Below are 6194 nucleotides of genomic sequence, written 5' to 3' on the forward strand. Positions count from 1 at the left end.
GCTCTCTCTCTCTCTCTCATGTTCGATTAAAAGCTGTATGTAGTTTATATTGTATTTAGCATTTATATTATACATTAAGTGAAGTCTTTATAAAGAATATTACTAATTTTTTTAATAATACTTTTAATAAAAGTTTGGCACTAGAGAGAGAGAGAAGAGAGAGAGAGAGAGAGAGAGAGGAGAGAGATGGGGTATGATTTACTTCATAAACTATGGATGACGAAAAGGATGATGTTGATAAGAGTAAATGACATGTAAATAGACTCAGACGCACGTATACACAGATGCAATGGCAGGCACATATACATGCATATGCACGTGTACATACAGACAAAAAAGCACATACTCTCTCTACTCTCTCTCTCTCTCTCTCTCTCTCTCTCTCTCTCTCTCTCTCTCTCTCTCTCTCTCTCAGTTCGAAGTGAAATCTAATTCAAAGCAGCAGTGTAGATAATTCTTTAAAGCATGTAACTGTTATTATAATTATAACCAACATTATAATCGAGTTTGGAATCGAGACTCAGAGTTTAGAAGTGTGTGAAATAAACATTTTAAACTGCAGGAATTGTTATCATTTTAGGTCTTTCAAATGAATAGTTTATATAAAACTAATCGTTATTGTGTTAATATTTTCATGATTTAGATGAACGATAAAAAGATGTTGACCTTTTTTTTAAAGACATTAAATTTCTGTAAAACTTTTCTTGGTAATTTTTGTGTTTCTACAATTAGAATTATTATATTAGCAATATTGGAAATACTAATAATATCATTTTATATCAACGATTCATCTAAATATATTCTTAGTGATAAGTACATAGACAAGTAGATTCAAATATAGATAAAAATGTAGAATAATAATAATAATAATAATAATAATAATAATAATAATAATAATAATAATAAATTATATTTGTAACATTAGTTGTATTGATAATACTATTATTATTATTATTATTATTATTATTATTATTATTATTATTATTATTATTATTATTATTGTCGTTGTTTTTATCATTACTCTACATTTTATCTATATTCTAATCTACTTCTCTATGTACTTATCACTAAGAATATATTTAGATGAATGGAGGTTGTAGCTCATACTGTATTTTGCAGTTATGTTAAACATTAAGTATTGTTCATCAGGATATTGCTAATTTATTGATAATTACTATAATAAAAGTTGAGAGCATATCATAAGAGAGAGAGAGGGAGAGAGAGAGAGAGAGAGAGAGAGAGAGAGAGAGAGAGAGAGAGAGAGAGCAGTTAATAATGTCCTGGCTTATTATTACGTTGTTTTTGTGTTATTATTATTATTATTATTATTATTATTATTATTATTATTATTATTATTATTATTATGCAAACAATATTAATAAGGTAAGAAACTTAAAAATAATTATAAAAAATTGTGATAACTAAAACATGAGCTAAGCCTTTTAGATTTTAACGCTTTAAATTTTAATACTTCCATTCTTCATTTTATTATTCACTTTTCTGGCCTTCGCAAGAAAAAAAAAATATAACACCCTTATGTAAACGAAATGTAAATAATAAACAAAATGTTCGAATTCCAAACTTAAACTAAAAAAAATATATTCACTAAAGAACTATTTTCTTTCAAAATAGGATTTTTAAAGTCATATTGTCGGAACTCAACATAATTTAGAATCTCATGTATCTTCCTTAAACAACAGACATCGCTTAAAATAAGGAAAGTTGCACAGCACAAATAGTTCTCGTCTTCATTCGATTCAAGGTTTTGGGATTTTCTCCATTAATTGATTCATTTTTTGTTGAATATTGAACTGGACTGGAATTTTTGTAAAGTTTTTTGTTCCCATTGTTTATTTTTTTTTTTCCATCATTAATAGCTGCTTGTTATTGTTAAAAAAATTACGGTAAAAAATTTATATAATTGATATGAACATTTTTTCAATTGATAAATGACATATGATAAGTAATTCCATTTTCGGTAAACATTCATCTGTTTCCTTTTTGTCTTATCCTATATATAGTGATTGATTTAAATCATTTATTCATGAACACAATTTTCAGTTATACAATATATATGTGTTTTATGCAACTTGGATCATTGCTTATATATAATGTGTGATATATTTAAATTAATATAAACTTATTGAAGGCTTATTACAGTTTGATAGAAATATCCTACGTAACTTTCCCCTCCTGATATGATGGTTGGGATTATAGGCATATGATATTTTATGGTTTCTAACATACCAGAAAAACTCATCTCTCTCTCTCTCTCCTCTCTCTCCTCTCTCTCTCTCTCTCTCTCTCTCTCTCTCTCTCCATAGCATCTCATGAAAAATGAAAATTTTACCCCATTAGATTTGAAGAGATATCTCTATCCGTAATCTTTTCCTCTTTAGTAAATACTGCAAGTTTTATCTCTTGTCTTATTACCTCCTCTCGCTATTGCACTGTTATCTCGTCTCCTTCCTGTTGTGGTGACGTAATCATTTTATGACGAATAATCTGGTCTTATCTCAAGGTCCTTGTGAGGCTGGTATAATATATTGTTAAAGGGCCTCGACTTGTAAATATTCTTAGAATATTTGCGGGTTATTTCATTATATTTAACCAACGCTTCTGAAAGGGAGGAAGAATAAAGAATAGGATAACTATCATAGTAATTTTCTCGTTATGCAGTCTTATTAGATATCTCTCCTCATCTCCTCCTACGCAAATTGACGCCTGGGCCTTCCACTCTTTTAGTGCCTTGTCGGGCCCAGATAAATGTTTGGTGAATTACAAAGAGCATTCCAAAACCATCTCCTTCTACCCTTCACTATGATCCCCATCTACATATGGCCCTCAAGTAACCTCTCTTATAGTTTCATTATTAGGCATATGTGTAAGAAAGAATACCAAACACCTACAGTTTCATAGGGCTTTTGTTAACCATTGAGATAATAAGATATTGGAATGCACAACTGTTGTGCGAAATAGCTCACCACATTCCTCGAAGGATTTGCTTCGTGGATGGCAGCTGATTCTTCGACTTTCGGTTTTGATTCAACAAAGGATTTCTTCATAAATGTCGGAGTCATGCTACAAGAGATATAAGATTTAAAGTTGTATTTCATATAATTGACGAGGAATATGGTAACATTATTATTATTATTATTATTATCATTATTATTATTATATTATTATTATTATTTTTATTATTATTATTATTATTATTATTATTGTTGTTGTTGTTGTTGTTGTTGTTGTTGTTGTTACTTTCCGAATATAAAAAAAGGTCCAGAGCTTTACAAAGAATTCATAGTCCCAACTTTCCTTGAGCAATCGAAGTTCATATGGAGATCCTGTTTATTCAACAATTCATTTTGACTTTAATGTAAGGTGAAAATTTCACCTAATGAATATATTTTCATTTAATAACAACTGCATCTAAAGGAAATGTAGTGTATAGGGTCATTGGGGAGAGTACAGTTTAGCAATGATTAATTTGTAATTTATGATCACATGTATTATTTCAATATATTTCTTCTCTCCATAGGTAGATTCTCAAAATGTGTTTGACTGATTTTTTTAATGCATATAACTTTAGAATGTTGTTTGCATATGGTAAGTTATTGATGAAAAAGGAACTTTTGAAAAAAATATATTCATTATTTTAAAGAAATACTCGTGCACACGCTGACAAATGACAGATACATACAACATCATTAATACACGCAATCGTCTTTAATATAATGTCGATTGAAGGCTGAAATTAGTTATATTGGAGTACATCATAATGTATATGTATATATATATATATATATATATACATGTGTATATATATATATGTATATAATTTGTATATATATATTATATATATATAGATATTATTATATACAGTATATATATATATATATATGTATATATATATATATATATATACATATATATATAGATATTATATAGATATATATATTATATATGATATCTAATATATAGATATAGATATATATATATATATATAATTATATATATATATGTATATAACGTACATATATATATACATATATATATGTATAATATATATATATATAATATATTGTATATATATATATATATATATATGTATATATATATATATATATATATAGGTATATATATGTATATAGACATATATATGTATATTTATATATATATATATATAAGATATATATATATAATTTATACATATATATATATATATATATATATATATATATATCTATATATATATATATAAATATATATATGACAGGTAAAGTAGTGAAATAGAAAGAGATATCATCAAGGTTAATGTGGGTAAGGGTTAGGTAGGGTAGGGAATGTTGGGCTTTTGTCAGTGCGTATGGGCCAGGTTACGAGAAAAGTGGAGAAGAGCGGAATGAGTTATGGAATGAATTAACTAGGTGTGTAGAAGACTGGGAAGAATGAATTTTGTAATTGTCATGGGTGACTTAAATACTAGAGTGGCGCTGGAGAGGTAGAAGGTGCCATTGGGATGTATAACGTACCAGTTGAAAATGAGAGTGGTGAGAGACTGGTATATATGTATTTGGCAAGAGATGGTGATAAGTTCTAGCTTTTTTCAAAATGAAAGACAAAAATAAGTATACCTGGGTAAGAGTGGTAAATGGAAGAGTGGTATAGAGGGCCTTAATGGATTATGTGTTGATAACTAAAAAAATGTTCAGGGGTATGGCTAGAAGAATGTCTGATCATTTTTTGGTGGAAGGAAAATTAGTTTAGCAAAAGAGTGGGAGAATAGAGTAGGTGGATGTAAAATGGAGCTAGTGAGGGTTGAAGAGCTAATAAAACCGGGTATAAAGTAAATATCAAGAAAGGTTGAAAATGGCATATTACGAAGTGAAAGTAAGAGAAACTGGTAATTTAGAGGAGGAGTGGAATTTAGTAAAAGAAAATTTTGTTGCGATTACAAGTGATGTGTGTGAGAAGAAGATCGTTGGAGCAGCGTTAGGAAGGGCAGTGATAGGTGGAAGGAAGGAGCGAAGGTGAAAGAGGAAGAGAAAAAGAGGGTTTCTGAAGAATGGCTGCAGAGTAATAGTGTAGAGAAGTATGGAAGATATAGAGAGAAAAATGTGGAAGTAAAGCGCAAAGTAATTGAGGCAAAGTGGGCAGCTGACCTGAGGTGTTGTCAGGGATTGGGTCATTCATGTGAAGAGAATAAGAAGAAGTTTTGGAAAGAAGTGAAGAGAGTATGGAAAGCTGGTTCAAGAATTGAAGAGACAGTGAAAGATGGAAATGGAAGGTTTTTAAAAGGAGAGGAGGCCAGCAAAATGTAGGCGGAGTATTCTGAAAGTTTGATGAATGTTGAGGATAATAGGGACGCAGATATAATGGCTATTGGCGGTGTTGAGGTGCCAGTGATGGGCGATGAGAATGAGAGAGAGAGAGAGATTACAAGAGAGGAAGTGAGGAGAGCACTAGATGAAACGAGAGTAGGAAAAGCATCTGGTATGGCTGGTGTGAGAGCTGAGAATGTGAAGGAGGAGGGTGTGGTTGTACTTGAATGGATGGAGAGATTGTTTAATATGTGTTTTGTGTTGTAAATGGTACCCGTAGATTGGGTTTGTGTGTGTATTGTACCACTATATAAGGGTAAGGGAGATGTGCATGAGTGTTGTAATTCAAGGGGTATTAGTGTCTTCAGTGTAGTTGGGAAAGTCTATTGTAGAGCACTGATTAATAGGACTAAGGATAAAACAGTGAATGTAATCTTAGAAGTACAGTGTGGTTTTAGAAGAGGTAGGGGTTGTATGAATCAGATTTTTACAGTTAGGCAGATATGCAAGAAATATTCAGCAAAAGGTAAGGAGGTGTATGTTGCGTTTATGAATCTGGAGAAAGCGTATGATAGAGTTGATAGGGAAGCAGTGTGGAATGTGATGAGATTATATGCAGTTAGTGGAAGGTTGTTGCAAGCAGTGACAAGAGTCTATAAAGGTAGTAAAGCGTGTGTTAGGATAGGAAATGAAGTGAGTGATTGGTTTCCGGTGAGAGTGGGGCTGAGAAAGGGAAGTGTGATGTCGCCGTGGTTATTTAACTTGTATGTTGATGGAGTGGTGAGAGAGGTGAATGCTCGAGTGCTTGGACGAGGATTGAAACTGGTAGAAGAGAATGACCATGAATGGAAGGTAAATCAGTTTTTGTTTGCG

The sequence above is a fragment of the Palaemon carinicauda genome, chromosome 34, assembly GCF_036898095.1.
Source record: "Palaemon carinicauda isolate YSFRI2023 chromosome 34, ASM3689809v2, whole genome shotgun sequence".
Taxonomy (NCBI): Eukaryota; Metazoa; Arthropoda; class Malacostraca; order Decapoda; family Palaemonidae; genus Palaemon; species Palaemon carinicauda.